The sequence below is a fragment of the Antedon bifida genome, chromosome 2 (assembly GCF_963402885.1).
Source record: "Antedon bifida chromosome 2, ecAntBifi1.1, whole genome shotgun sequence".
In the NCBI taxonomy this organism is placed as follows: Eukaryota; Metazoa; Echinodermata; class Crinoidea; order Comatulida; family Antedonidae; genus Antedon; species Antedon bifida.
Genome location: NC_136227.1, coordinates 34,724,020 through 34,736,115, shown reverse-complemented (window position 1 = coordinate 34,736,115; position 12,096 = coordinate 34,724,020). Strand labels below are relative to the sequence as shown.

The 12,096-nt window shown below is 35.6% G+C and overlaps 1 pseudogene; it reads left to right on the top strand.

The window, feature by feature from the left end:
* The first annotated feature begins 5,310 nt into the window (after positions 1–5,310).
* On the top strand, positions 5,311–12,043 carry LOC144835662 (lymphocyte-specific helicase-like; annotated as a pseudogene).
* Positions 12,044–12,096: the final 53 nt, after the last annotated feature.

Here is a 12,096-nt window from a genome sequence, read left to right as displayed (position 1 = left end):
GGGTAATCCTTGGTATGTTGATTGTACCCCATTGGTTAGCTTAGCTCTATGGGTAATCCTTGGTATGTTGATTAAAACAAACAAACAAATGTATCCGTCCCACTTCTACTAATATTAAAATTGCAATTTGTGATTTTTCTGGTAGATATATTGATGATTTTACCCAAACACACTTATACAAATATAAATTGCAAAAGAACTATCAATTACTCCAATATTCATTTGAAAGCAACTGCACCCTTTAGGTCAACTTTAATATCACGATCACATGCCGCTATTGACTTTGGCCGTGACGTCACAAAAGCTGTTCCACGGTTTAGTGCAGGTCTTTCTGTAGAAGCACAATAGGATTACTGAAGTCTATACTTATTCACTCAAAATTACACAGAAACTATTTTTAGAAAAACACACAGAACCCTCTGTTTAAAATGTATAAGAGAATAAATACATGTAATAGAATTTTTAAATAAAACGTTTGCTTCTGAAAATAACTGACGTTTCGATCAATATTATGCTTTTATCGTCTATCCATATTATGATCGTCATTAGGCAGGCCCGTAGTCAGGGGGGATTTTTATGGTTCGGGCGAACCCCCCCTTTACAGCGAACCCCCCCCTTAACCGACTGCGAACCCCCATCCCCGACATCCCCAATACCTCACCACCCTCATCTCTGAAAATCCTCCAAATACGTGCCCCACAATACAAAAGGTTATTTGTAAATTGAAAAATTCGTTAACTCGTTCGTGAATAACTCATACCTTATTGTTAAACAAATGAATTGGTTGCCGAAAAATAATACGAATTTTTGGTCCCAGGATGTAACATGATATTGACGTGAGCTTGGGCACGAACGAATCGTACAAAGGACACCGCTAGACAACCGCGTACCTATTGTTTCGATCACTGGCAGTCAGCATGCATATATAGCCTTCCGACGTACATCAAAAAATGGAACGCTGCGGTTACCTACAATATGTATGTGTGGCTATGAAGTATAGTGGATTATAGTAAATTTAATATATTACACTATAATATCTATGGTATCATGTACTGTAGTTTACACCTATAGCATTCGATTATTTTTTTCTAGACCACCAGCCGATACGTAGGCCTACTCAACTGTATCAATACCACCTATTTACATTGATATATTTAGTTTCCTCAACAAATTGCTGTAAATAAATATAGATAGAGCTATCAGGGGCGGTCGCAGGACTATTTTAAGAGGGTTGCCCAAAGACTCCAGGGCTGTAGACACTGACTATTTGAGCAAGAAAATTGTTAAATGACACCCCTAGATGGCCGCAAATGGTACTCTCGCACGTAAAATTCATGATAATTTTTTTTTCGTTCAATGCGAACGTCACGGGAGGTCCCCGATGAAGGTACTTTTGGTACGGTAATACATTCTAATAACTGTACTCAATTAATGTAAATTAATTATCAATTAATAATTTTAAAAAGTTATACAAAAAATATGAAGCTGTTGCTATAAATATATTGAGCAAAAGGTTAAATTGTATAATTTGGAATTTTAATTCATTTAAAAATGCTAAATAAAGTCAGATGTTAAAACCACCATTTCCAAAAAATTCATTTTTATTTATCCACTATAAACTTTACAAAAGTGTTGTTTTAAACCACACTCCAAATAAAACATAGAAAAGAATGATAGGACATTTGCAGAAAGAAGCAAACTTTGCTCTGCTACCGGTATAACACGGTTCAAATTTCGGAACGTCTATAAATTACTACGGAAATTCGGCCTAATATTTACGAACGTACGGAAATGAAGATAAATATGGTACTACACGCATCGGAAATATAGAATACGCACAATTATGATTTGGCCTAAAAATTGGCCTTAGATTATGGAAAACTGCTGTTTTTTGGGGGTTTTTTTGTTAATATATTTACCTTTAGCAATAGTAAAAATGCATTAATATGATTTATACTGCAATTGATATGTACCGCTTTTCGTTTTATTGTTATTTTCATTTCTGTGTCTTATTTTATATGTTCTGCTTTTGAATGTTTTGTTTTGGCGTCCCTGACACAAGCTTTTGCTGTTTTGGTGACGCCACCTTTTTGGAAATAAATGTTGATTTTGATTGATTGATTGAAAACGCAATAATTATGGACAAATCGATTATTAGCCTTGGCAATATGCCTAATATTTAAAAGGAATGAATATAGGCTATATTTCGTTTGTCGATGAATTTTTGAATTCATGTATGAATGATTGATCCATTAGAGGTAATCTGTGATGGCTCTAGTAACACTGCTATGCGTGGGTAATTTGTGAATAACGTAGTATGCTACATACACGAGCCTATAGGGAAGATCTGTACTGTCGTTCATTGCGAGAGGAGGGGGAAGTCCGGTAATGTGTCATGAAAAATGTAACAAGCCAGAGATGAAATAAAATCACTAACATTTAGCTGATTGTCGTTGTTTTAGTCGTCGTCAGAAGTTTATCGACCGACATCTATTTCTCATGTGTTGAGCGTTTCTTTAATTGAATAATTTTGGATTTTCAGTAAATTGCCAATGGTTTATTCAAAGTCAAACTGTAACTAATCCCTCACTATTCAATCAAAATGTTATTGTTATACTACTATATTGTTGAAAAATGGATTGCGTGACATGAAAATGGACTGATAGTAAAACGTAACAAAGATACGTTCTTGTCTGGTTATTAGGTATTCATGCTCCGATGAAGCAGAGGATTATTTTTGTAGCGTTCCATTTAAAATGAAAAGAAATATTTTGGTTGTGGAGGTCGTTTTAACAATAAAAATATCAAAACATTCAACAATAATAAAATGCCCTGCAACTCTGTAACTTTATGACTAAGCCTATCAAGTTCCGGGTCCGGATGGATATTGTATACGATGAAATGGAACTCAATTTTAATTTAGTGGCAGAAACAACATTTAGTATGAAATTAAGGCTGTTGCCCGGGCCACAAGGGAAACACCCCTGGGTCCGCCCCTGGCTATAATAAGCATTGAATTTGCCTTCTCACCCAAATTGTGCTTTTTTTGGGGGGCTTGTAACTTGAACGCAAAACAAAATACCGAGTGAATGATCAAACAATCGGCGGTGGTTCCGCACACAGAGCACGCGCATCTAACATACGGCGGCAACAAATGTTATCGTGAGGAGGAGGAAAAAAGTACGATCGTTTTGTTCAATCGTAGCATGCTGCATGAGAGTGTTTTTCCGGCCAATTAGAGGTGCCATTTATCATGAATGTTATGTACGAGAGTACCATTTCCGGCCATCAAGGGGTGTCACTAAATTCGCCTCAGACCCCACCCGCGGCGCAGTGACCCAAATACTTATTGTTTGTTTTCTCAGAGGACGATCATCAAAGTAAATTAGGCCCATTGATTGAAAAGTCGAGAAACTCAATTCATTCATTTCAGAACTAATTGGAGATGTACTGCAAACTTTATATAAACATTTGATTTCTCATGCAAACCTTCAAATAATTCTCATATTCTTCCATTGTCTTTCTTTGTCCAGTCGGCATTTATCATTTTTATACCTTTTACATTTGATATTGTTTTTATGCTATGCTGTTGCATCTTTGTGTACCGTCCTCATGATGACTCAGCATTATCGCATCGTCACTGTGCCGACAATATTAGAAAAAAATTGTTGTTGCATTGTATTTAATGCTGGTTGAACAAAAAATAAACGAATTGAGTTATATTTTGACACATCGACATAGTGAGGAAAAATTAAATTGGTAAAATAAATTATTTTTCAAAAACTAGTACGGTCTCATGTTGTCCGTTGAGGGCGCTCTTTGGTTTCTATAGAGCAGGTGGTTAATGGTTTGGTATCAATCCACACAGCGCGGCCTTTATGAATAATAATTAATATAAAAGGTGTAGGAGGGTCCTCCTAAATACCAAGACCTACCAAGAACTACCAAGACCTACCAAGACCTACCAAGACCTGTCAATTTAAAGTGTTAATTTAAGGAAATATGATATATATAGACTTCTAATAGCATTTCCAACAATAAAACCTAAATTTTAGCGCTTTATAGACACCAAAAATGTTAAATAATCGACAAGCTTCGCGTTCGCGAAACGAACTGAGTTGATGCATACATTGCGTCACAAATGTCCGTATTGCGTCAACTAGTATGACCTACCAAGAACTACCAAGACCTGTCAATTTAAAGTGTTATTTTAACGAAATATAATATATATAGACTTCTAATAGCTTTTCAAACAATAAAACCTCAATTGTAGCGTGATATAGACACCAAAAATGTTAAATGTAGGCCTACGACCCAGTAGGCCTATGACAGGAGAACTGCGTCGAGTGTCAGTGAGCCATACTAGTTGACGCAATACGGACATTTGTGACGCAATGTATGCATCAACAACTCAGTTCATTTCACAAAGCTTGTCGATTATTGTCATTTTCGTAACATTTTTGGTGTCTATATCGCGCTGAAATTGAGGTTTAATTGTTGGAAATGCTATTAGAAGTCTATATATATCATATTTCGTTAAAATAACACTTTAAATTGACAGGTCTTGGTAGTTCTCTGTAGGTCATACTAGTTGACGCAATACGGACATTTGTGACGCAATGTATGCATCAACTCAGTTCGTTTCGCGAACGCGAAGCTTGTCGATTATTTAACATTTTTGGTGTCTATATCGCGCTAAAATTAAGGTTTTATTGTTGGAAATGCTATTAGAAGTCTATATATATCATATTTCCTTAAATTAACACTTTAAATTGACAGGTCTTGGTAGTTCTTGGTAGGTCTTGGTAGTTCTTGGTAGGTCTTGGTAGGTCTTGGTATTTAGGAGGACCCGTGTAGGAGGCCAAGGCCTAGGCCTGTTGTAGTTTCTTCTAAGACACACAAAACTTAGGTAAGCTGGGTGTTTATAGTTTGTTTCTTATTTGGTATTGCGCCGCCTGGCACCTAACTAACGTGACAATTATAAACTCATCAATTATCCCTCCACCACACAGCGGCACACTTTTCTCCCTTTTCTAGCCCACAAAAACTGGAGTCAGAGGAGTGTGAATTCTAACTAGGCCTAGCCTAGTTTAGCATACTACTATCTAGGCCTGGCCTTACCTAGATGACCTCATGCAATGTCTGATCTGAATTTTCCTCATCTTCTCACAGCAGGATGACAGTGCGTGACATACGTGAAGATAACAGCTGCTACACAAACCATCCATGCCATGGAGATACTTCCACCACGACCATGTAGACCTACATATACCTCCTTGTGTACAGAAACAGAACTACTGTGTCGTCTAGATGGCTGTTGACAGGTAAGCACTCATGGATACAGAGTAAAGAAACAACTATAGGCCTATGTTGTTTTTACCAATTTGTAAATGTGAATTATAGTGAATGCACAATGAAGAATGGCCAGTTGATATAGACATTTCACATTCTGATTTTAGCAGCAACTAGGCCTACTGCATGCTGTATTATTACGTTTCTGTTTTTTTTTTCATTACAATTTGTTTTGTTTTTTTGGCCTATTTAATTTTAGTGCGTTGGGTTCTTATCAGTTGAACTCAATCTGCTCCCTAATACAGTGGTGGTTAATGAACCATCTTGGGTCGTGCCACTTTGCTAGGAGGTAACTTTCAGACAGTTAACACAAGTTTAATACAAGAAAACAAAGCAATACAATAGGTACAAAAGAACAATGTTAGAGTGTTAAGAACTATTTATTAGGAGACTATTCCCCTTAAAATAACTATGGTACATTAACAATAAGTATTGTATAGAAAAAAATCCCAAAAGGGCGGAGGCTGATACAGAAGGTAATAATAGAACATCAGATGTGTCATACTGAACTACGCCCAATAGGTAATCTGTTCCATAGGCATAGTGCGTACACTTAATCTGTTAAATATATTATATTTAAATTATTTCTATTTTTATAGCAATCTTCAAATATTGCACAAACAAATAAAAGTAATAATAATGTTAGTAGAACTAAGGGTATACCAACTCCCTGTGTTGAAAAATCATCAAAACAAAGTGCAGTATAACAGTATGTAGATGCTAACTAGTACAATATGAATATATAATATATTACATAGAGATACTAATAATATAATATTAATTTTACATTAGAAAACAGAAATGGAAACCACATAGGTCAAATTCAACGTTTTATATGTGCTACAATCCTTGTCCTATTAGTAAAATGGACGAGTCCGCCAATACGGCAAAACCACGCTGGTGGTTTTCAAATAAACCAAGTGTTTTAAAACTATTTATGTAAAAAATCCTGTACCCTAATCTTAAATATATTTACATATTACAAATAAGTAATAAATACTCTTAACTTTCGTGAAAAAATTAAGCGTTTTGGATAAGTAGTTTTTCAGCAACTGTAATTTTAGTTTTAACGTTACGTTCTGACTGTTAAGGAAAGCTTTGTCGACTTCGAACATTTTCACCTATCCTTTAACACTAGCCGGTGACTGACAAACTAAAACACTGCTTCAAAAAAGGGGCTGTGCCGACGAAGTATCTGAACCAATCAAATTTTACTTTAGGTCATTAGAAAGCTTGATTGATTAGCTTTTGAATGGTGGAACAGCCAATATCATTGGATAACTAGGTCAAACGTTATGAACGTTTTTGTAAAGATCTCAACAAATTTGCAAAACAAGCCTATTCTTTAACACAGGGCAATTTTCAAATCGTCTAACTTTAAAAATCAATGCCGACGACGTTTTAAGTTTTTTTAAATTAAAAAAAACATGACATTGTAGGTACTTAATTAGGCATTACAATGTCGAAACAGCCATAAAAATCGGTCAATTAATAACAAAGTTACATTGAAAAAACTTTCAAAAAATAGCTGTTTTTCGGTGATTTCGTGCCGTTTAGCGGAAATCGCCCGGATTTTTGGGTACATAAAACAAATTGTAATGTAAGAATGAGTGCAAGAATGTTCTTACTGATAGACAACATGTAAGCATTCAAGAATACGACAGAGTAAAGAGAAAACTTAATTCAGTTGGCAAATGTGTTTGTCTTAAGTTTTACACGTCCAAAAGCAATTAAGAATAATTATCTTTTTAATACAATATATCAGTTATATATATTTGTTTTTCAATGATTAAAAATTAGTGGAAGAAAGTTGTGTTACTATCTTTGTCAGATTAGTAATTTCAGGAATTATCCTGATTATTTTATCTTTCTGCTTTCAACAAGAGCTGGTGGGTTAGGCATCAACTTGATAACAGCTGACATAGTCACTATATATGACAGTGATTGGGTAAGTTAAATAAATAATTACTACATTTTATTACAGCGTGATCAATAATCTGCCATACGATTTACACACAGAGTGTCATATGTAAAGAAGTATTTGTGCTGAGTGAAGTTGAGCCTAACCTAAATTGATTCTACCCAGCTTATATTTCACATACCAACTTAAGTCTGTTCTTAACCTAGTCTTACCTACCACTTTCACTGTTTGGAACACACCATCATGTTTAGAGAAATTTCCTAACATGTTCGTAATGAATTTATAGCAGTACAACTTAGCCTCCAACTTGATACAAGCTATTTAAATTATAAGGTGGTAAGATAAATTGTTTGATTTTGTATGCAACTATGTTTATTTTAGAGAACTAAAGACGTACCAATCTGCCAACAGACTTCTACTTACTGGTACCCCACTTCAAAACAACCTGTCTGAGTTGTGGTCTATGCTAAACTTCTTACTACCAGAAGTGTTTGATGATCTACAAACGTAAGTATTAATTGTTATCAATTTGGATCCGGTCCTGCTCCAGTTGAGGCTCGCAACAAATTGTCTGTCGTATTAGCATTAGCGACTTCATTCATCAATTAGCGTTTTCATGACGCGTCATGCAGCTACACGCATATCGAGAAAAAAGATTGGCACATGGCGCGTCGTGAAAACAAAACACAATGCGACATGATTTTTGTTTTCCGGAACCGGAGCAGGTGTGAAAGGCAAACATGTCAATCACTGCCCACAATTTTCCAAGCAATTTCCCTGTATAAGAACAAAGCTGCTGTGGATATAAATTTCCTTTATCTTATTTTTCAGGTTTGAATCCTGGTTTGATTTTAATTCATTTTCAAGTAACGAAGATGAAGAAGGAGAGAGAACAACATGTTATATCCATGATGCACCAGGTACTGCCAACAAATCAGTTAACAGTTTCTTAGATCAAAAACGAAGGGAACGTTAATTGCTCCATCTATCAGACCGAACGTTAAATCGATCAATTATAGTTCCGATGAGAATGGAACAGATTATACTGGGCTTAAATGCATGCACAGATTAATGTTGATATTTTCTGTGCATAATTTTATTCTGTATTAAAACTGTTTGTATCTTATAGATCTTGACGCCATTTTTATTACGATGCTTAAAGACAGATGTTGACCTGACAATACCTCCAAAGAAAGAGATCATTATAAACGCACTAATGACGAGTATTCAACAAGAATTCTACGCATCAACTCTAGACAGGTCAATTATTGATAAGGTCAAACCCAAGGTAAGAACAGTGCATCACGTGCCATGGCTCTGTTATAATCAACCTAGCTGCCTACAAGCCAGAGTGTTAGTTAACATGAAATTAGAAACACATGCTAAAATAAATGAGGCGTGATTCTGCAGCTGAGAAATTGCAGTAAGAATTAACCAATGATTGGTTGATAACTAAAAGTTAAAAAATCGAGTCCTGAGTGCCACACTTTCTATAGTTTGTTTAGCTGCCTTATGTTATTAAGTTCCAAACTATTGAAATGTATATAAAAAGAATGTTGTTGTCACCTGCCATCCTTTTGTTCCACAGAAAAAAGAAGAGGTAACATTGACCCCAAAAGGTCGACCCAAGAGAGGATGCTCTAAAAAGGTTGACTACTCCATTGTATTTAATGAAAATGAGGAATCTGATGATGTTGAAGATTGGTACAAAAAGATTAGAGACACATTTGCCAAGTGAGTTTACAATAGTTGTAGTAGAGAAGTCTAGGCGTGAGTACCAACAAGTTAAGATTGAATGGGAAAAATATTTTGTTGTAATCAGGTGGCATAGGGTTTTAGGTGGGTGCCTTGTTGAAATTCGTCTTAGTAGTATGGTGTTGGTTAGTGTTATATCTTATAATATCCTGTAGTCTGAACAGATGCTTAGCACTTATTTTGTAAGAGGGTGTCCCTGTCCACCTCCACCAGTACAACATCTATGAGTACATTACTTTATGCCCCTTTTATTATTTATTTCAGAGAAGCGACTGCACCTGGTGAGAGGGTGTCCATGTCCACCTCCACCAGTACAACATCCATGAGTACATTACTTTATACCCCTTTTATTATTTATTTCAGAGAACCAACTGCACCAGGTGAGACCCCGTCAAATACAGAATCAGTAGTTAATATTAAGCTTCAAAACATTGTAATGCAACTAAGAAAATGCTGTAACCATCCTTACCTACTGGAATATCCACTTGACCCGGTCACGCAACAGTTCAAAGTTGATGAGGATCTTGTCAAGTCATGCGGAAAGCTTTTAGTGTTGGAGAGAATGTTACCTGAACTAAAGAAGCGTGGACACAAGGTATCTTTCTTAAATATTCATGTTAGTTTAAAAGAATGTAATAAGTTAATGAAATTGGCAATTGGCACCAGCTTATTTTTTAAAAACATCTGAATTATATGTCTGTTTGTCTGTAGGTCCTCATCTTTTTCGCAGATGACCTTAATGTCTGAAATGTTTGTCTGTAGGTCCTGATCTTTTCCCAGATGACCTCAATGTCTGATATATTTGTTTGTCTGTTTGTAGGTCCTCATCTTTTCCCAGATGACCTCAATGTCTGATATGTTTGTCTGTTTGTTTGTAGGTCCTTATCTTTTCCCAGATGAACTCAATGTCTGATATGTTTGTCTATAGGTCCTCATCTTTTCCCAGATGACCTCAATGCTTGACATACTTGAAGATTACTGCCACTTAAGAAACCACAACTAGATGGCAGCATGGCTTTTGCTGAGAGACAACAACAGGTAAGCACCCGCATGGTGAAGAAGAAGAAATTTAGAATTATTTGGAAGAACTTGTAAATATAAATGATACTGAATTAAGTTGATACACACATTCTGATTTTAGCAACTACTGCTGTATTATGTTAATTAGTATTATGAATGTTTTTACTGAGAAAAGATGGAAAATGTGTTTGTCTTAATTTTTACCAAATGTCCACCTAATGCTAATTATCTTTATTATCAGTTGCTTGTAGCAGCCACAAATCATGTTTGTTTTTCTCAATTATTCAAAATTAGTGGAAGAAAGTTGTGTTATTATCTTTCTCAGATTAGTAATTTCAGCAATGATCCTGATTATTTCATCTTTCTGCTTTCAACAAGAGCTGGTGGGTTAGGCATCAACTTGACAACAGCTGACACAGTCATTATATATGACAGTGATTGGGCAAGTTAAATAAATAATTACTACATTTTATTACAGCGTGATCAATAATCTGCCAGACGATTTACACACAGAGTGCAATATGCTTTTTTTACTGCGCACTTTTTGCACTCAAGTGCATGATAGTGAAAAAATAAAGAGCGCACACGTGACTCATTTCAGCACGTCTGATTGGCTACATCCGTGAACCCATGTTTTAATAATTAGTCACAAGCTTGTGGTGGTGTAATGTATGTTTTAGTGTAGTGACTTTCAATGCATTGTAAAGTAGCATTTATAGTTGTATTATAGAATCCACAGTTAGATCTACAAGCCTAAGATAGATGCCACAGAATTGGTCAAGAAAAGCCAGTGATTGTGTACAGGTTAGTGACCATTAACACCATTGACCAGAAGATAGTGGAGAGAGCAGCTGCAAAGAGGAAGCTGGAGAAGATGGTCATTCATCAAGGTCAGTTTTGTCTTTCACACCTCCCTAAAAACCCTCCTGAACAATAAACGCCCGGGGCGTTTTATTCAAATAAATACGTTAAATTAATCATATTGTTTTATACACTTCTACAGTAGTATGCAAACTTCTAGGCATTGATTGTTCTCATTCATTTAAAAAATTCATTATCTTATTTTGTTCTTTAGGTAAATTCAAAGGCAGTAAAACTATGGTGAGAGACTCAAAAGCTGTGATGGATCCCATGGAACTACTAAAAGTGTTACGCTCCACTGATCACTCTGGCATTATCAAAAACTGTAAAGAACAAGTCATCAGCGACGCCGATCTTGAGCTCCTATTGGATCGCAGCGACCTTGTTGGGAATAACGCGGGAAAGAAATTGAAACCAGTAAAGGAGAATGAAGCGTTTAAGGTTCTGGAATCCTGCGATGAGAATGTCATGGAGTTAAAGATCTCAGCTAGAGAAGGATAACTAACCTATCTTCAACAATCTATTGCAAGTTTGATCTCTGCATATTCATTTTATTCTCCATCAAGATATCCACATCAAATCCATGGCTCCTGGCTTTAAATTTACTACAGTACTGGGTTCACATACTGTATACCCAATATTGCACAAATTGAAATCTGGGATTGTTAATGGTATTTATGACATTTATTTCTATGCAAGTAGTTACTGTTGTTTTCTGCACAGCACAGTGTTCAGGTTTAAACTATTGTTAACACCAAGTGTTATTACAAGTCAGCACAGTGTTCATTTTTAAACTATTGTTAACATAAAGTGTTATTACAAGTCAGCACAGTGTTCAGGTTTAAACTATTGTTAACACCAAGTGTTATTACAAGTCAGCACAGTGTTCAGGTTTAAACTATTGTTAACACCAAGTGTTATTACAAGTCAGCACAGTGTTCAGGTTTAAACTATTGTTAACACCAAGTGTTATTACAAGTCAGCACAGTGTTCAGGTTTAAACTATTGTTAACACCAAGTGTTATTACAAGTCAGCACAGTGTTCAGGTTTAAACTATTGTTAACACCAAGTGTTATTACAAGTCAGCACAGTGTTCAGGTTTAAACTATTGTTAACACCAAGTGTTATTACAAGTTAACACAGTGTTCAGGTTTAAACTATTGTTAGCACCAAAGTGTTATTACTC